This window comes from Falco rusticolus, chromosome 3 (genome assembly GCF_015220075.1).
Source record: "Falco rusticolus isolate bFalRus1 chromosome 3, bFalRus1.pri, whole genome shotgun sequence".
NCBI classification, from domain to species: Eukaryota; Metazoa; Chordata; class Aves; order Falconiformes; family Falconidae; genus Falco; species Falco rusticolus.
Genome location: NC_051189.1, coordinates 114,730,892 through 114,751,525, shown reverse-complemented (window position 1 = coordinate 114,751,525; position 20,634 = coordinate 114,730,892). Strand labels below are relative to the sequence as shown.

General features: G+C 51.5%; 1 protein-coding gene across 4 annotated transcripts in view; it reads left to right on the top strand.

Annotated features, from left to right (window-relative positions):
• The window catches only part of ARID1A (AT-rich interaction domain 1A), an 83,316-nt gene that overhangs the window by 23,979 nt on the left and 38,703 nt on the right, over positions 1–20,634 (top strand). The gene's annotated exons all lie outside the window — the stretch shown is intronic.

Below are 20,634 nucleotides of genomic sequence, written 5' to 3'. Positions count from 1 at the left end.
TTCCCCTGGGGAGGGGGGTGCGGGGTGTGTGTGTGTGTGTGCCCGCACCCCTGGGTGGGCAGCGGCCGGGGGGCGGCCGGCTGGGGCCATCTTCCCCGCGGGGGGCCGCCCCGTCGGGCCTGCGGCTGGGCGCGCCGGTGGCAGGGCCCGGCGGTGGGAGCGGGGAGCGCGGCTCGCCTGGGTTTGGGATTTGAATTATGGAGGTAAAATCCTTCTGTCAAAGCCAGGAGACAGTTGGTCTTAGGTTGACATGCTATCTGTGATCTGATTGGCTCCCCACCGCCCGCTCCTGGCCATTTATAATTGCCTCTGATGTCATGGCTCAGCCATCCCGATGAGCTCATAAACTTCCACTCGCCCTCGCCCGGCCCGTGGTAGCCCCGCGCCCGCCGCCCCGGCCCCGCCGCCGTGACCTTGAGGGGGCCGAGCCCCCGGCGCAGCCCTGGGCGCACGGTGCCCCCAACAGCAGCGGGAGGCCGCGGCGCCCTGCCTGTACCCGGGGCTTATTGCCCGTGTTACGGGGCAGGGTCCCGTGTTTGTTACGGGGTAGGGCCCCGTGTTGTCGGAGTGGCTGGGCACAGTGTCCCGGCTGTTTGTTTTGCTGGTGGGACTTGCCCCCTTCGGTATAAATGATGGCTTTGATGGGAGCTGGGGATGTGTTTGTTCCTGGCTACTTTTGGCCCTCTTCTCAAAACTGCGGCGCTTTTGGGGCCTTTCTTAGATGGGGAACGCGGAGGGTCCTGGGGCATGTTACAGCCTTAAGACGGCGGGGGACTAAACCCCCCACCAAACAACAGAAATCAACATCAAACCCAGACTTGCAGCACCGAAAACACACGGTTATCCGTTCGTATTCCATGCGGGGTGGGCCTGACCCCCTTCCAACTGTCCGTCTTGGGGTGCTTTGGCTTGTTCTAGGTGAGCGCCGCCATCGCCCCTCACCCCCGGCTCATCACAGGCACCCGGGGGCTGGTGGTGGCCGGGCTCAGCGCTGGCACTGCTCTTCGGGCGAGTGACAATAGGAAGGATGAGCCCAAGAACTCTTACTTACTGTGGTGTACTTGGAATTACCTGTTTGCTGGGAATAGGGATGGCCAGGAAGGCGTGGGACAGGTGGCGGTACAGCCTGTGCATTGGACATTTTGGTTACAGGGAAAAGAGGTGCTGGGCACCAGCAGCAGGATGGGACCCCTTGGTGAAGACCTGAGTTACTCTCTGTGCTTAGACGTGCATCCTGCAGGCCCGTCGCGGCCGCCTGCGGGACCCCCACGCTTCCCTTCCCATTCCGCGTACGCCGCTCGTGCTCCGCGTTGGAGACATTGGGTAGCACGTAGCGCGACACGCAGCCTCCGGAGCTTCCTCCCCTTCGAGCTCGGGACTTGTCTTGCGTTGATCTGAAAACTGCTTCATTTTTGTTCCTTGATTACCAAAGGCCAATGTCTCCTTCGGTGTCTTGGATTACTTAATTGCCTTTTCCGTCAGATGGAACTAGTGCTCTCTAGGAGAGCGGATCTTATCTCTGCTGCGGTCATCAAACTGTCCGGCGTAACGGGTAGCGGGCGTTCGGGTATCCTCAGTGAGGATTTCGGCTTCTCGGGAACGCGTTCACGTACACTGTGGTACGTTCGGACAAATGTCACAGACGTGAGGGTGTTTACTTGGCGGTGCTCCTTGTATCCTGAGAAATTTCAATTTAGATAAAACATGTGCTAAAATACGGTGTCGGATTGAACTTTACGAGCAGGCGTTTTACCGCGGTGTGTACTCGGCATTCTGATAGGAATTTGTAAAAGAAGCATATTTTGTCTTGGAAAATGAGTTTGAGTTGATATTCCACCAGTTGCTGGTGTGTCGTGTGTTAATAACATCCGAGTGACTAGTCTCGTAAGCTGGAATTATTAATTAGCAGCTGTTCTGAGAACCCGTTGGAACTTTAGGTAACACAAGCAGCATATACAAAAAGTAAAGCAACAACCCCCCATCCCGAAAAACAAGCGGCTTCCCCTCAAATGCTGTTTGTGCCAAGGGTTATAGGCCTCAAAGTGACAATTCTTTTTTTTTTTTTTTTTTTCTTTTTTTTGTTTTCTTTCCCCTGCTGGGAGAAGAACTGACTTTAGCATGATGAAAAAAGCTTCCACATGTCATCTGCGCTGCCCACAATAAACGGTTGATTAATAATGATACCCTGGTCCTAAATGGTGGCCTCCTTCTGCTGCGTGCCCGGTTAATTTCCCTGGTTTGGGAGGATTTCAAGCTTTGTGTCTCGGCTTTGTCCTGTCCAGCGATGAGCAGAGCGGGCACGTGCCACCGAACTTCTGGGAAACTCTGGGAGAGCGGGAGGAGGATGTTAATCGATCGGACCAGACACTGGGAAGAGAAGCATCTCCTGGTGTGGGCTTGGAGAAGATGACGTGGGGTTCCTCTGCTCAGGAATCCTCGGGACAGTGATCCTGAGGTTTTGGGGCTGGGAGGCAGGGGGATGCAGGAAGGGAAGCGCCTTTCCTTCATGGGACTCTTTGGGATTTAGGAATGATGCCATCCGGAGGGTTTCATAGCGTTGCTCATCAAGAAAGGCGAAGTAATTTCTGGCGTGAAAGTTGTTTGGGTAGAATGTTTCCTGTCGTAAAATGAAAGTGTAGTCACTTGCACAGTGGTGGGCTCTGGCCCGGGACCCCCACCCTGAGCTCCCTGGTGGGCTGGGAAGCCCCTGCCCAGGGCTGCGGGATGGCACTTGGCGTTTTTTTTCTGCTGACCTTTATAGCTGGGAAATGTGGGGTAGGAGCAAGCGAGCAGAATGGCTCTTCTAGAGCGTGTGGGATGAGAAATCTGTGGTTTGTCTGTGGGAACGACTTGTAAGAAACCGGGCTGGGGATCTTTAGTTTTCAATTTTTCCAGCTCTACCACGTATTTGTTTCCACCCCCCTTCCCCTTCGGAGCCTGTAGCGGTGGTTGATGATGCGCTGGCTTTCCCGGTGTCCTGGGACTTAAAGGAAACTGCTTCAGAGAAAGGGCTTCCCTCCCGCCTTGGATAGACGGGCATTTCTCACGGCACATGAGCAAACGGTGTCCCCTGTAACGGGAGATGTCTTTGGATCGCATTAAACATTGACATCTTGGATAACCTCCCCATAGGTGCGCTGTCATCTCTGGGTTTCTCCTAAAAGTTCGGTGAAAACAGTATAAAAATCATATATTAATTAAAAAAAATGCTTTCCAGCCTGTTGCCTACAGTAGCTACTTTTTGTTGACTTGCATCTCAACTTCATCAGCGAGGCATGCAAAAAGTTGTTGGAAATGTGGGTTTTTTTAAGCTAAATTGGCACCGAAGGGCTCTGCCCTGCTGGTGAGCTGCGCTCTCTTGGGATTGGGAATTGAGACCCGGCTCCTGTCGGCATGTCGCGGGGATTTTCCTTGCTCAGCCTCGTAACGTTAGGAGCCCTCGGATGGCTCGCGAGGTGTCGTACGGGCTAGATCCTTCCGACAGAAAGCAGAGCGGCACATCTTCTTTTTCTGGGGTAGGGTTTGCCTCCCGGGGAGTGATTTTAGACCTTGGCTGTTTGAGGAAAAAAAGGAGGAAAATTGTGCCGGTTGAATTTTTGTTGTGGAGATCAGGTTAATTCTGTTGAGGACGCGGAAGGTTTTGCTGGCTTACCTTTTCGAGTCGTCTGCAGTGAACCAGGGGTTGCCCGATTCATTTGAAAAAATAATAATAAAGTAAATATCTCCTGTTTTCTGAAATGCCACCTCCTTGATGCTCGGGTTTGAGGTGACCACTGCTTCCCGGCAGGGTGTGTGTTGGGTACAGGACAGCAAACCTCAGCTCTGACTCCCACCTGGAGCTTCCCCCTGCCCTTATCCCCAGCGATTTACTGGGAAACATGGGACAAACCCCAGGATTGTCCCACCGTACTTTGTTCCTTGGTGGAACAGGTTAGCAAGGTTTGCCTACCTGCCTTTTACGAAGCACAGATGAAATGTTCTGTCAGTCCTTCTTTACAATCTGGGCTAGGGGAGGGCTCCTGCATACTGTGTCTCTTGTAATCACCGTGTCGGTTGCCAGACAGAAATGTCAGTTCTGGAAGGTTGTATGTTTGACTTTTGGGCCTTTTTTCTTTTTTTTTTGGTCTAGGATACTTACAGGTTTCCTAAAACTGTCCAGTTTAATTGTGTTTACCTGCTACAGCTTCTCTTTCTTGAAGCAGCTGCTCAACCAGCAGGCAGAACCTCTTTCCTGGTCTTAAATAATACTACAAAATGGGGTTAGGGGAAGCGTGAGAATTAAATATTCTGTTATATAGCTGTGGTTTACTGTTCTCAGAAGCTTGGTATGTTCATATACTTTTTTTTTCTTCCCCCTCCTGTAGTTTTATGTGAGAACACTGGGCAGCGAATGCTACGTTACAGGAGTATTACACGAGACGCTATTAAGGGTCTTACACGAAGACCGTATTAAAAACCCCAGCAGCTTTCCTTCGGAGAGAAACGAATGTCTAAAATTAGGCTAAATAGTGCAGCTGTTCCTTTTATCTGTTACCTCCTGTGCGACTTCTCCACCATTTTTCTTCCTCCCTTTTTCAAAGGAACGCCACCAATTGGAAATCCGGTTTTTACTCAACGAATCTGAATCTGTGATCTCGGTAATTAAAATATTAGAGGAGGAAGATGCCCTTTCCAGTTTTTACTCCGTGCATTCGAAATTCTTTGTCTCGTCAGTTTGATTTCTTTCTTTTTTTTTTTTTTTTTGAATTGCAACTCCTGTGTGATGGATTGCTCTGGGGAAAAGCTCATCAGCATGCCATTGCCCAATTCCTGCCAAGAATGTTGGAAACTCTCAAGTAGCAGCAGTAGCAAAGCAGAAACCGGAGGCTGGGAAGTGTAGTTGCGGGAGGGGGGGCGGAATGGAAAAGATAAGTTTGTCAGTGTTTAGCTTTGCTGTTACAGCTACTGGCTTTTTCTTCTGGAAGGGTCACTAAACTATCGGCAAGGATGCAAAATAATACCTCCCCTTTTGTTGGGGGGGGGGGGGGGAAAGGAAGGAAACTTTTTTTTCCTGGGAGAACATGTTTTCGAGAAGCCCCGCAGAACTTTTCTGTGCCGATTTTGAGAAGCTCGACATTTAATTTATCTGGAGGTTATGCATGTGCGGTGGTAAAACTATACTGGATGTCTGCTAGCCAAAGCCATAAATCTCCAGCTAGAATGACAGGTGGGATTGGAGGAAAACAGCAGTTTTCTTTGGCACGCCGGACCAAATCCGACACGCGTCCTGCCCGGGTCCCTGCCGCCCGCTCCTGGGAGCTGGTGCCTTTTTGTGTTTCGCTGTAGGGGCTGGAAAAGCAGCGAAGTTGGTCACCTGGAGAGCGGCTGCGTGTGTGTTCTGTGGGCTCGGGAAGACCATGCTGTGTATATAAATCTATTCCTGTGAAGTTCCCATCATAAATTTAACGTCATCTTTGCTGTCTTGAGCGTACACTTATCGCTCTTAGGGCTGAGATTCTGCCGAAGCCAGGTGTCGGGCAGCTTTGCCCTGGCAGCCGGAGGGGGAACGTGAGGAGGTCTGAAGCTCTTGCAACGACTTTTTCGGCGGAATCGGCTGGGCTGCTGATGTGGGAACTTGCCAAGGTGAGAGGCACTAGGGCGGGGAGCGGAATGTAGGTCTTTGGAGTCATCCCGCGCCGTAAGCGTGCGACCATCTTCCCTCCCTAGCATGTGGCTTTAGCTGATTATATTAAGACCCTTTTAATGGAGTTCGGTGCACCCAAGCCTGCCCTTGGAGGCTCGTAGAAGGAAAGCAGCAGGGCTGGAACGGGAGGAGCTGCTTCTCTCAGGACTGAGCTCATGTACATATTTCCCCAGTTCCTGTAGTGTCTTGATCGGATGATAATATCTATTAACATATGGATGAGGGAGGGGTTCCCACTTCTGTGCACCTGCACTCCCAGGGTTGTAACTCAGAGCTCAGGCGTGCAACTCGAGCGTTTCTGAGGTTTTTTGGACTGCATCGAGAAGAGCAGGTTTTCCTCGAGGATTTCCAGGTTTGCCATGCTGTTCTTCCCCGAGTATTTCTGAGTTCTAAGTGACAGCTCAGTAAGTATTTGCACAATGCAGGCACGAGCTTTACTAGTGAAATGTAAAGGATGCTACATAACAACAGGTGAACTTCATAAAAGCTACTTCAGATTTCTCAGCAGATAATTTTTTGCTTTGGATGCTGGGAGCGAAATGGTAACTGTAGCTAGCATCTAATTTCTAGTCTTACGTTCTCTTATTTTTGGGGGAGATAAAAGGGCCAGAAGTGGGTAGGAGCAAATAAAGAAGGGGGTCGGTTCATTCTGTAAATACGGATGGTAAAGTAATTTCTTTATGGGAGGGTGAGAGAGTGGAGATATAGTGTATGTGTTAATTCCTGTGAAATTCCCGTGAAAAATCAGTTTGTGTAAATAACTCTGAAAAAGCTGCTGCTCCATTACAGTTATTGGCATTTCACGCGATAACCAGCATGTCATTATTTCCTTAAGTTAGCTATAGTAATTGAAACTCTTTCAAGGACAAATGCAATTGCTACTAACTTTTTCTTTCCCTCCCCCCCCACCCCCCCTTCTTTTTTTTTTCTTAAAAAAAACTTGAGTAACTTCTTTCTCCTGGGTAATTCATGCTATGCCCCAGCTGTCCCAAGAAGCTGTAAGTTGGACACGGGGAGCAGTTTTTAGAGGAGCTGGGGGGGACCGCGGAGCAGACCCCTGCTGCAGGCTCACCCTGTGTTCTGCGGGTGCGTTTGGCCGCGCGATGAGCCAGAGGGGACCGGAGGAGGCTGTCCAGTTTTCGGTGAGATGTGATGAGGATGTCCTGGCTGTGGCCGGGAGGAGAGAGCGTTTCGGTGGTCACTGTCGGGCTGCGGTCTCGGGTAGCCGTGATTTGTCATCTGAGAGATTTTGTGCTCTTTCAAAGAGAAAGGCTTTTTTTCGAAGAGAATTATTGACGTTTGGAGGACTCCGGAATTTCCCTCCCAGGGAGAATTAGTGGGTTAAACAAGTACTTTCCCTCCTTCCGCTCACTTTTGGATTCATTCAGGTTTGACTAAGAGAAACCCTGAAAGTTACCATTTCCCTTCTGATGTCAGCGCCGCTCTGGCAGCCTGCCTGTGGATAACGGCACGGGAATGCCTTAAACCCGGCGCTCCGGCTCCTGATGCTGCTGTGGGAGACCCCCGGTGGGACACCCAGGGTGGGAGACCCCCGCTGCCCCGACCTGGTGGGTGTTCGGTGCCAAACGCAGCCAGCCCACCCTGTGGCAGTGGGTTTGTGTTTCCTTGGCACAGTCAGTGCCTGGAGCGGGGATTTCAGCAGCACAGTTCAGCCTGGGAAGCAGGCGGCACGGAAGGGGAAGGGGCACCTGCGCTGGAAATGGCCATTCTGGTTTGGGCTCGCGGCACCGAATCTGCTGGGTTTGGTGAGGAGGACGTGTGCTGTGCCTGTGCTGCCTGCGGAACCTTGCTGCCGGTTCGTTGCCTGCGTTGTCCCAGTATGGGATGGTATTTTCCTTGCTGGATGGGGGCCTGGGTCTGGTTGGAGCGGTGGCTGCTCCCGGGCAGGATCCACTGCCCCTGCGGACAGGAGCGTGGTTGCAGCCGCCTCGGTCTCTTGCGTGTGCTCTGCTACCCCTTGCATGGGATGTCAGGAGGAATACTCCCAACTCGGATCATCCTAGCTGAGTGTCTCTTGTTGCCCCCAGTCCTCTAGGTGTAGCGAGTGGAGGCAAAAGTGTAGGGTAACGTGCTTCTACACTGGTGGCTCTGCCCAGCCCCGGATTCCTTGAGACCAACTTGCTGGTTCAATGGCAAAATCTCTCCCTTTGCTTCCAGGTGACCGTGCTCGCGGGGATTGCGTCGGAGGGACCGGGCTGTCCCGCTTTGCCACCTGAACTTCTCCCCGGGTCCCGGCGCTGGCCGTACTCCCGTGGGATCCTTCCTGTGGGCTTGTTGGGAGTTGCGCACTTTATAACAGCCCGGTGATGGATTTAAAGTCCAAGTGACTGTAGGACTATGCACCCTGTACACATTTAGGAGAATCTGGTATTCATTAACTGGATGTAAATAATTAAACCAGTGCCAGACTAGGGGTGTCTTCCCTTAGACATATTCCTTGGGACGTGGTTTGAAGAAAAGTTCTTACCTCTGTGCGAAAAGATGGGTTGAAATGGTGGAAGTGGTGGGATTAATTAAAACTTGATTATTTTATCCCGCCCCCAGCTAAATATCTCTGACTTTCGAGGCGGTATGGCTGATCAAGGGAAAGGTTTCCCATTCAAGGCCAGTTTGAGTGTGATCATGTGTTCCCAGAAACTGGTGTTTTGTGCTGCGGCTGCATGTGTCGGTGGTCTGGGGCTGCTGGAGAGCTGTCCTTGGGGGCTGGTGTAGCTGGGTGGGAAGGGGGATTTTTTTTTTTATTAAAACAAAATAATAAAATAAAGAACCTGCACTCTGTGCTTACTATTGCATGTGGGGCTTGTAATTGCAGTGCTTAGATCCCCGAAAAGGATTCGGGGCAGCTGCCGTAAACAGCAGATCGGACCATTTTTATTTTTTTAATTGCGAGCAGATCGTTGGGCAGTATTGTGATAGGAAGCGTTTAGGTATCAAAGTATCTCCTGGTCTCTCAGTTTATTGTGATAGGAGCAGTTCTCTGTGCCTCAGGAGCCTTTCCCTGCCTCCGCACCCCACAGCTGGGTGCATGGGAAGCTCCGCCGTGGTGCCCGAACCGAGGTTAATGCTGTAACGGCTGGATCGCGCTGTCTCTCTGGGCACGGGGTTACACACGGAACAGTTTTCCTTGGTTTTACAAAAAATCATTTTGCCAGAAATGTCGTTTCTGGCTGCCTGGGGGGCAGGACGCGGCTCTCCTGGAACAGGCAGGTTAGCAGGGACGGGACTCCTGGGTGATGGTGCTCATCCCGGGTGGATGAGGGTGCACGGCAGGAGAATGGTATAAAAAGTGCTCGTACTCGGCTCTTGCTCTGGAGGAGAAGCAAAATACCTGACTGTCTGCTCATGAGTGCGCAGAACAGACCTTGGGTGTGCAGAACAGACCTTTCCCAAATGATCCCACCTGCCTGTACCTTACTGGTATTTCTAAAGCGCCTTCTCTGGCCTCACTGGCCGGCTCACGAGGCATGACCGCGTTGCAAAAGCTTGTTTCCATGTTAATTGTGATTGATTACCTTGCAATCTAGGACAAGATTTCCTTTGAAAAGCTATATGCTGATTTGGTGTCAGGAATTAAAATCAGATGAAGTGATTAGTGTTCTGTGAAATATCCCAGAGCAATCCAGTGCTCCTCAGCTTTCAGCTGGGTTTTGGCCCTTAACCCTTGCCCCCCTACTCGCAGCAAGGTGCTAAATCTGCTGCCTGCACGCTCAGGCGAGTAACTCATTAGGTGTATTCTATCAGGAGATCGTGGTATACTTTGCTGCTGAGCCTCGGCGTGTAGATTTACTGGCTTTAATGATGATGCAGCGCGTGTCGAGAGTGCACCGTGTCGAGGCGGCGGCGATGCTCGCGCTGAGTGGCGAGCGTGTGTTAAGGTTGGCTTTAAATCTGATCGCTCTGTAAATGGCAATAAACTGTTTGGAGTTGTCACTGCTGTCAAGGTACAGTCATGTCTCATCTTCCTTTTCTCATATGAGTTGTCTTACGGTTTCTTGTTATACCTGTTCCTGAAACCAGTGAAGACTTTGCAGCGTTGGCTGTTCCTCCTCCCCCCATGGCATTGGCACAGTTATGAATTTTTGTCTCTTCTCACCAGCTGCCAGCACGCACTCCTTTTAACTTGCTAAGCAGCTCCCCGCGTTGTTCATTTTGCTTTAAAAGAAAGCTGGATTATTATTTTTTTTTTTTTCTGGATGTAGATGAAATAAAAGCCCAAGGACAGAAACAAGCGTCGGGCAGCGGACCCAGGCTTCAAATAATTGCTCTGACCAAGGGCTGGTGGGCTTTTTTTAAAAAATAATAATAATGACCTTGTGTCACGGTGGGGCTGGGATTTGTCTTGGGCTTGCCAAGTGTAACAAACCTGAATCATGACAGCGTTGACTTGACGAAGGCTCTAGTAGTGTGTCTTCGCTGCTGTCTGGGAGCTGGCTTGGCTGCAGCTCGGAGTTTTGATGCCCACATTGTCTTTTCATCTCCCCCAACCTCCTCGCCTCTTCCCAGTGCAGGCATGACAGCAGCGCTGCTCGCTGGATGCAAATAGATCATTTGGGTATAAATACTGGAGATCGGTTGTTGCTTGCTATGAAGTTACAGAGTGCATCCGTGGTAAATGCAGATGGTAACTTGTCATTACTGCAATTTTAAATATTTTTGGTTCTGTGGAATCGAAGTGGAGTCTTGAAGGCTGAATTTTAAGGCTAAAATAAGAGAAGGCTCAATAAAATCCACAAAAATAGCACCCAAATTTGTCAGCTGCTGAAATGAGAAGGGGAATAACTTTTCTCCTTTCTATTAGCAAAACAAAACTGCGTTACCTTGTTCCGTGTTGGATGTGGGTGTTGTGGCGGGGCCGGGAGGGATGGGGCTGATGCCGGTGCGACACGAAACGTGCGGCGAAGGGCAGCGCTGCCCCTGACTGTGGCATCTGCGGTCATTACCCTGGGCTGGGGCAGTTGCTAATTGCCGTTGGGCAGTTGCTAATTACCATTGTGCCACTTGGTCTGTGTTTTACCCCGTGGCGAAGTGGAGGTGATGTCCACCGCTGAACTGTGAGTTTGGATTCAAGGTCTGGGTGATGGAGCATGGGGTTTTGTGCTCACTTAACTGAGATCGCCTATTTCTTCCATGGATTCATTCTAAACTGGGGATTTCTTGGGTGATTTTGATCTTTACATTGCGCTATACACACTTGTAAGTAAACCCAGTTATTCTGCAGGAGCAAGGGAGAGCCTGCGTATGCTGAGCCGTGGCTTGGAGGAGCTGCAGGTCCCGACACGCAGCCCTTACCGAGGCGGGGAGCCGGAGCTCCGGCTGGGATGTGGTGCCTCGGACAGCTGTGCCTCTCCCTACACCAAGCAGGGCTGTGTCCTCCTCCGCCTTGGCATTGTGTGGTAGGAGGGACAGGCCCACGGGGTCCTGTGGCGTTTGAGAGCCCCGACCTGGTGCTGAGGCGCTTCTCAGGTCTGCCCTTGCCAGCCTGCCGTGGTTGGATGTCACGGGAATTTGCCTGTCTCGTCGGCTCTGTTCAGCCGCCGTTTATTCTGGTGTAAAATGAGACGAATTTGCAAAGCGATGAGATATTCAAATACAGGTTGAGCTTTCAGACAGGCACAAGTGGGTAGAAACCTGCAATGCTGCATTTTACGGATGAAGAACTAGCAAGAATTTGTTGTTAGGAAGCTGGGAGGCTTGGCTGGAGGTGCCGTACCGACTCCTGCGTGTGTGCTGGGAGCCACGGGATCTCTGTGCGGAAAGGGCTCCCGGTGGCTCGATGGAAGTCACGGTGTCCTGGGGGGTGTCCTGGGAGGTGAGCCTCTTGGACCAAGTCTTCCTTCAGGCCTAAAGTTTTGGAAGACATCCACCGTGTTCAAAAGACGTCTGTCTGTGAGTTTGGTTCAAAGGAGATGTGGGCTATGGAGAATTGGCTGGATGGCCAAAGTTTGCCGCGGGTTGCAGCTGTCTGTGCATCCTTGTGGGGCTCCTGGAGCCCGGTCAGGTTCTCAGTGGTGCTTAGGGCAAGTATCTTGCGTCTTACTAGCGACGGGGAGCAGCTGCTCTCTCACTGGTCGAAATCGGATCACTTAAGTCGTGGTGACACTTGGTGTAATTTTGCACTTCCATCCCAGCCCTTCCTCCTCTTGCCTTTTTTATGGCTCGCTCTTGGCCAGGTCCCGTTTCTGTGGTACAACGGGAGATTGCTGTGCTCCTTCTAGCGCATAAGCAGGCGCTGCAACGAGACACTTCTCCGTCTTGCTGTTGACTTGCCTCCGGTTCGTTAGAGCCGACGTAGGAGGCTGGCTAAACTTAAAGCCTGATTTAATATTCAGGAAGGAAGTTCCTTTCCCTCTTAAAAGGAACGCCACCTCATTATGACTATCCCGTGTTCCTCGGGATCATCTCCCATGTTGCTGAGACGTGGTTTTCTTTACATCTTGGTGCCGCTTGGATTTTGGGAGGAGTCAGCTGGCAAATCTGGGGGCGAGGTGGTTGAATGGTGTGAGGCGAGCAGAGGTCTGAGAGCGTGGGGATAGCTAGTTACCTAATTATTTAGGTGGAAGGAAATTCTATTTTTGTCCTTAAATAAAAGTTTGAATTACTGGGGGTGTTAGAGATCACACTGCCCGTCTAAATAGCAAACTGTGCAACATGGCTCCAACTACCTGTGAAACGTCTGAAAAATTCACTGGTCTCCAGCTATCGTAAAAGATTCGTAATCCTTTGTTAATTTTGACTGTGTTTAATTCAGTAAATAGCGTTTGTTGGAATCTCCTGCCGTGTTAAAATAACCCTGTAAGTAAGTTGTCAGCTCCTGCTTCCCCATCATGGTCTGTTTGGTGAAGAAGGAACTGGTGGCCCAGCCGAGTCCCCCTGGGTTGGCAGACAGGGACAACACGTGCCGTGCCATGCTGTCCAGCATCGTCCAGCCGTGCCATGCTGTGCCATGGGCTGTGCCCTCCCCGCTGGCCGGAGCCCTGCAGGGGTGTTCAGTTAGGGTGTCTAAAAGAACGTGGCTATTCGGTCACATCGTTGGTGTCATGCTAGTGGGAGAGGGAGATGGATCCTCTGGTTGCTGCCTGACTTCGTGGTGGTGGGAGATCGCTTGTGCCGTGGCCGCAAGGATGCGATGGGAGCAGTGCCTGTGAGGGACCCACCGCCGTGGCACTCGCGCAGCTGGGGAGGATGAGGGGCTGCAGGCACGGTTCAGCCTGCCCCCCACTTTGCCCACAAAGAAAGTGGGGTTTTCCCCCTCTCCCAGGTCAGCCCACCTCAGCATTTACAGCCCTCTGGGTCCTTTTGTACTACAGCTTTCCACAAGTCCCCAAAAATGCCCTGTTAATGTGAGCGTGCATCTGCCTCGGATAGATCCCGAAGATGGCAGAAACCCAGTTGCGTGTCGTCTTTAGGTATGATAGCGGCTGAAATGCTGGATCGAGGGTCCTGAGAGATGCCTCAATAACGTGGTGTGATAAGCAGCGTGGCCATGTGTCAGAGGCAGCGAGACTGAAGGAAGGAGCTGAAATCCAGAGCCTCGATAAGCTGGATTTGTTGAATTTGCTAAGGAGGGCTTAAAGTCAGGCTAGGAAGGAAAGATGAGATCCGCAGACGCATCTTGTTTAAAACACCGGCAGGCTTGGCACCCCCCTGCCCTCCACCTCTTAAAAAATTATCAAACCCCCACCCCACCCCCCTGAACGCTGCTTGCCCTGGGGCACGAGCGCTGCCCCGCTTCGGGTTATTTCCAGTGGGGTCTCGTGTCGCTGCCCCCCCGGGTCTCCTGCCTCTGGTTGACTTCTGTCGGGAGTAAAGGGTTTCGCGATGACACGTTCCGTGAGCGAGAGGCTGGTCAGTTTTAATCAATCTGAAGAGCGTTAGTAAGAGTGGTGCTTGGGGAAGTCCTCCGAGATGTGTGGACTGGCCTCTCGCTGAGAAATGTTAATCGGGTAATTAGTGAGTTGTGTTGAGCCGGGGGAGCTTCACGGTGTGGCTGCTTGGAGAAGACTTACTCATCTTTTTTCCATGGGTAAAACTGAGTATCCTGGATTTACAGAAAATCCCCCCCAAAGGAGCTGATGTAATAAAAGTATGATCAAGGAAAGGAGCAACGTTGAACGGGGCTGATTTGAAAGTTTGCAGGAGCTTCACGTAGTTAGAAGCAGGTGAGCAAAGTCATTTTGAAAATGTCCTGTTTGCCTTTCGCGTGTGGCCGTGGTACCATCGGCTTCTTCCGCGGCCCATTGTCAGCTGGAGATTAGAGGAATAGAAAGTGTCTTCAGTCAAACTTTGACCTACTGGAAAAAGTCAGAAGACAAACCAGGCTCCCTCTAGTTGCAGAACCGAAACCATTGGGCAGAGGTCATTTATCTGAACAGTTCAACAACCGGTAATTAAATCTGCATTGGCCATTGATAACGAGATGATACATCACCTCTTTGTTATATGTTCAAATCTAAGTTAGGCTCTAGGATTTGGGGGGGGGAGTTTTATTTTTCCATAGCTTACATAAAAATAAGATTTGTCCTTCAGGTTTCCAAAGGGTGAGTGTTTGTCGCCTTGAAACTCGTCCTGTACTATATTCCAAAAAACAGTTTTTTGGTTTGGTACCCCAAGCTTATGGGTGTGAGTCAGAGCAACCCAGCCTGCTTCCTTACGGGAGTGCTTCCTCATGGGAGTGCATGTTTCCCAAAGCGATGGGTCCTGCCCTGGAGGGTGGGCAAGGAAAGCGGCTGGTGGGTGCTGAGCAGTGCTGGCGCAGCCTCGGCATGTTGTCCTGCTTATGCTGGGGAACTGGGGGAAGTTGGTGGATTTCTCAAGTTTAAAAAAGGGAGGGGGGAAGAAAAGAGGGAAGTGCATGTTTCTGGGATGGCTGTCTCTGTAAAACGCGCTCGTCGTTTATAGTGTCCTGGTGAGGCACTCGGTACCCTTCGGTGTGGTGGTTACCGAGGGGTTTTCTAGGTGTCTCGTCTTTTGGGGGCATCTTCATCTGCTACAGGAGGATCTTTATTTTTCTCTTAACTTTCAATTTCCTCTCGGCCTTTTCCATCTCTCCTTAAAAGCAGACCACCGTGGAGGAGGCAGTGAGGTATGACCCAGTGCGCTGCCCTGCGCAGGCTATAAAAGGCAGCGAGTTCAGGCTGGGATATTGACCTTAGCGCAGCCGGTTGCACCTTAAATAGATCAGATGAAAGTGCCCCTCGCTGGGAGCCAAATCGCGTTTGCTCGCAAACGAGGATGGTGGTTAGTTTGTGCTTGTTCCTCAGCCCGAGCTCTCCAGGCTGGTGGAGCTGGAGCCGCCTGCGAGGGGCTGCGGAGGACGCAGGTGGGCACGGGGTGCATGGGCGGCCGGCTGAGAGTGAGGATGCTGGAGCATCTTGCGCTGCCCGTGGGACATGGCTATGGTCCTCGGGGTCCCCTGCGCCCCATTAGCTGTCTCGGGGTCCCCTGCACCCCATTAGCTGTCTAAACTTGTGGTAGCGGTGCCATGGGTGGTCACATGTCACAAGGCAGCGGCTCCCGCTTGTGTCCATCCCTTGGTTGGTGTGTGCTGTCGCAGCCTGGCTGGCTGCTGGCTCTGCAAGGCTTGGGGCCGGCTAGGGGCCATCTCCTGCGTTTCACACTTGTTCACCAGGACCTTCAGGTGCAGGTACCGTCCCACCTAACGTAGCTGAGCACTGGTGAGCATGCAGAGCGTTGGGTCTGCCTTGATCCAGGTGCCGGTGCCTCGATGCTGCAGGCTCATGGTGCCCTTTGAACTTGAAAATACGGCAGAGGTTCTGTTTAGGGGGAGGGCTTGGAGGTGGGAGGTCAAAGCCCTCATCCCTGGAGGCAGTGTGGATGCTGCGTGTTAAGGGTGTTGGGACCTCTAAGACCTGACCCAGCGCTGGTGTCTCTTGGTAGCTCCAGAGGCTGTGGAACGTACTAGAAATGGCAAAGGTCAGTGCAGCCTCTCCACTTCAATTAGGGTTGCTTTTTAGAAATATTAATGCTAAGCTGATAAAACCCCTTGGCGGCCTTGCGGTCAAGACAGAGTATTTTTCCAGAGGTTTTTCTGGAGTGATTTCCCACCTGCCGTGACTCTTGGTTGGTCTTCCTCCGCGGGGTGGAAGGCACTGGAAGGTGGGCAGGGGGTTTGAGCCCAGGTCTTTCCTGTGAGCCACTGTAGGTGTTGCCAGCCTGTTGGAGTGGTGCTGCCGTTGTGGATCTTCTGCTTGATACCGCTTGTTGATGTTGATAGAAACGGCACGGAAGGGTTGGGGCAGCACAGGGTCATTTGATTCTCTTGCCTGGTTTCAATGATGAAGATGACCGTGATCCCAGCTGGCTGATTGCCAGGGAAGATGAGTCCCCTTTCCCAGCATTGTCCACCACTAACATCATTTTTACGGCCAGCGCGGCAATCCGCGGTGGCTTTACCGGCCGCAGAGACTGCTTGGCATTGCCTTTGGGTAGCAAGGGGCTGGAGACCCAAGGGAATAGCGTGCCCTTCCCCCGAGACCCTTCACCCCAGTGAGATCCCGTCCGGATCCAGTCTGGGGGAGGTGAGCAGTTTGTTTGGGATGGTCCTAACCAGCGCTGGCGCTGGGCAGCATCTTCTCGGCTCGGCCACTCGCAGCTCTCCGCGCTTCGGTGGTCCCTGGCCAGCGGTGATGCTGGGGGGAGCATCTGCCAGTGGTGGGAGCCCCGGGGGTCCGGCCGGGCTCCCCTTTGTACCGGTGCTCGGCAGCCAGACAATGGCTCGTGCTGGCAGGGCCATGTGGCGTGTGACGTGCGCGGGGCCGTGGCTGCCGGGGTCCTTGCCCATCTGTTCCCGGCTCGTTCTGGGTTATCCGGCACGGGTCCAAGTCCTCGCAGGCAGCCAGCTCCCTGGCCAGAGCCGAGGAGCACTAACCTTCCTGGCCGGAGCCGGGGTGGCTTTGCTTTTATGCAGATTAGCCATGTGCTTCCCACTTCCAAGGCTTCCACAGGAAAAGAAGTTTCCTGTGTTTGGCTCTCGGTGGGCGGCTCCAGCGTGGCGTTACCGGCCTCGGCCGCGGCGAACGGGCTTGGGAGAGGGATTACGGCGTGCGGCCCCCCCTTCCCCTTCCACCTCCACCGCTACGTCACCACAACACAACCACACGCGCTCGTACTGGTGGTGTCATTCATTCGGTGCCAAGATTGCTTTAAAAAATTCCCTTGGCCCCAGTTCAAACAGGAGTACAGCTGGGATGTGTTAGATTTTAGGCAGTCTGCCCTCAATTTGAGATGAGTTATAAATAGCAGTGCCGACTTCCTTAACTACCACTCTCCGAGGTAAAATGCAGGTTAATTACTGTGGGAATCAATTAGGGCTTCTCTCGGTTAAACAGCCAGTAATGCTTTTTATTATTTTTTATCACAAAAAATGGGCAACAAATCTGCTCTGGAAGACTTCAAATCCAAGGTGAGAGCTCAGGGCTCTTTTAAATTATTTTTTGGCCTCTCTATTTTTATTTTTTTTTTTTGGGCAGCTGAGGAAGCCGGTTGTGGCCAATACCCACGTTTGCCAATAGTTGAATGACGCTGATTTGAAACTGGAGAGCTCGGTAAATGACTCTCCTTTCTTTTGCTGGCATAATAAAATACAAATATGCAATAAGGTAATCGGGGAAAGTCAGAATTGCATTTTTCCGTACAGCTGTGCAGGGTTTGGCTCTTGCTTCCAAAGTGGGATTTGCCTCTTCCCTTTACCCGTTTTCCTGCTGGGAACATTAAGTCCCCTCCGATTTAACCAAACTGTTCTTTCAAGGGTCCAAATTCTGCTTCTGCTGGACAAAATCTGAAAACAATTGTTTTGAGTCCTCTCATCTGCTTAGAAGCTTTTTTTTTTCCCCCCTTTTCTTCCCCCCCCCTCCCTTTTTTTTTTTTTTTTTTTAACTCTGGTGTTTTTTTCGAAGACAAGCTGGTTTTCACAGCGCCGTCTTGTTTCAGAGGTCTACCATCCTTTGCATGACACACGCTGATGTGGAGAGCTTTTGAACTTGGCAATTTAAGCTCGCTTTGGGCTTGCTGTTACAAGCTCTTAGTCTAGAAATACCTTAAATTTTCTCGAAAGCTCAGCAGTTTCTGTGGAGCGCCGGCTTACGGTCGACACGCTGTACCAAACAACTTTGCTTTTGCAAGTTTGCCTGGTGGCAGGGCTGTGTTTTGCCGAGTTTTGGTGCTTCGCGGTGTTATAAACCAGCAGAGGCGGCGATGGGAGAATGGAGGCAATTTCTGTGAATGCAAGGAGGCGTAAGCAGGGGGTCTGGACTTCAGTGATCAAGGAGCAACACTTTCTCTCAATTATGTCTCTCTGTGGCAGGGCCTTTGCTTTTGAAGTGTAATCACAGTAATCTACTCCTGTGGTTTCCTATTGAAAGGATTTCCCATGTATCAGTCCACAGAAGAATCTCCAGCCTTTTGCAGCCGCAGTTTGGTATTTCCTTATTTATCCTGAAGTGTTCTTGCAGGCAAACAGGCATCGCTGCCTCTTGCCTTGCCCATCCTGGGTACTGTGGGCGTGCGAGGGAGCTGTGTGACACCTCCAGCCCCCCAAAGCCTTTGCCTGAGCTCCTGGACCAACCCGTGCATCCCTCTGTTCCAGCACGGACTGCTTTTTCCTTGAGGCACGTGTAGTTCAACGACCTAAAAGGGTTGAGGTGGCAGATTCAAGTAGACTTTCCAATGGTAGGTGCCTTGAGCCAGGGCAACGCCGCCAAGACAGGAGCAAAAAGCCCCGTCAGCAAAAGAAATGTGTCTTTTAATGGGAGATTTTTGAAGGAAGAAGCCACGTGCTGCTGCATCTGAGATGACACGGCAGCCCTGGGGAGCGCAAATTAGCCCGTTGGTTTGCAACGCGTCAGGAGCGCGTGTACGGAAGAGTTTCTTCATTAGAGATTAATTGGCGTTTACATTTCTTCTGTTTATAGGATTTTATCTGTAAGGCTGTAATTTAGAGGGATGCTCTTCATGTTTGTTTTTAGCATCCTCTGTGTGCTAGGGCCTCGTGGAAGAGCGGCAGTTCGGCGCAGTTTAGAAGCACATTGTGCACTCCTACGCCGAGCAATCAAGGTGACAACTTGGTCGCATCCTGGAAATATCTTTGGGTTTTGTGTTTCGGCATTTTTTTCTCCCCCCCCCCCCCCCCCCTTTTTTTTTTTTTTTTCTATGGCTGCGTAAACAGTTCCAAATGTTTCTTCAAGTGTTTGTAACAGTCGTCATGCTTCCTGGAGGAGTCATGGAAAAGTGGATCTTCACCTTGTTTCTATCCTTCCTGAAGATATGGTTAGCTTTGTGGGTGACCACAGCCAGGAAAATCTGTGCAGAGGAGGCAGCATGTGGTGTGTGTGTATTATAAAAAAAATATTAAAAATTTTAAAAAAAAAAAAGAAATCCCTGAAGAGGAATGTATTTGAGAAGCTGCCCTTGCTAGCGGGCTGCAGAGGTGAGGTAACAACTGGGAGGAAGCAAGAAACAAATGGAAAAGATGCTGAAATATTTAATTGGTGACCCCAAAGTTGCCCTTGGTCAGGTAGAGGGAAGGGGGGGTGTTGGTTTGACTTCTCAAAAGCCGGGGCCTGGGAAGCTCCTGGTGGCACCAGGTTTTTACATACCAAAGAAGATAATTCAGGGAGGGAAAAGATGTCAGTAATCTGGGGTGATACCCACCAGGCAAGGCTCAGGAAGCATCAGGGACAATTGCTCAGAAGATGTAAACACAATTTGCATCCCTTAGGGTGTATGGATGCTCCACATGGGTGCTCCCATTCAGGAGGGAAGCCACTGCAGCTCAGAAGATTCCAAGTAGAGCTATCAAAGACCCCTTTTCTTTCTTTCTTTTCCCTGTCTCCCCCCAAATAGAAGCTCTTTGTCAGAGCATGGTACAAAACCCACGTGGGTGCGAGGGGTCCAGGGTCTCCGGCTTCCTTGGCTGAGGTCCCGCAGCCTCTCTCCACCTTACTCCTCCTCCTCAACATGAAACGTGGCTTTTCTGGAGCTGTTTTAGCGTCAGTACGGACAAAACCAGAAACATCCCGCACAGCTGAGCACGGCAAAGCATCCAAAATCTGCCTCGACGGAGAGGATCGTGCCGGTGCCACACAGGTGGTGGTCGGTGACCAGCTTCCATGGGATGCAGGGACAGCATCTGCGGGGTGTCCGGGGCTGCGGTGCCGGCGGGACTTGGACCCGGTTCATCACCGATTTGTGCCATATCGCTGCGGATCTGCCTGAGGGGGCCCCATCCCAGTGGCGTGGGTACCCCCCCTACCAGAACGGGGGGCTTGTCCCGCGGTGGCCATGGCTGGGCTCCCAGTGCCCCCCAGTGCCATTAGCCCCCTACGTGGTGGCGCTTGGCGCGGGCTGGGCGCTGTGCGTGCTGGCAGCGCGGAGCAGACAGCTGGTCAAACAAATGGTTTCGGGGTCTGTGTGTTGGGGCTTCAAGCTGTGCTGGCTTGTTGGGGTAGGATTTTCTGAAGTGTAGCATACTGCACCAACTTTTTCCCTTTTATATATATATATATATATATATATATATATATATATATATATACACACATATATTTATTTATTTATTTCCTAACAGGGTGGATTTTGCAAATGTAACTGCGATCCTCTTCTGGTCTGGGGGATTCTTCCAGCTGGCTCTGTGCAGTATTTGCTTGTGCCGACCTGTAGTGCCACTCCTCAAGCACCTGATCTCAGCCGGGGAGGGTGGGTCTGTACAAATACCACCCTAGGGCTAGTTGCAGGAAGGGATGGTGTAATAGAGAGTCCATTGTCATGGTGATCTGGTGGAAAACATCTAATTGGTATTAGTTAGGTCATCAGGAGATCAGCGAACAATTCTTATTCAGTCCGAGTGATGGAGATTAAAGACTGCGCCTGGGATTCATTTGGAGGTCACTACGCCAAACCAGTCCTTGCTTTAG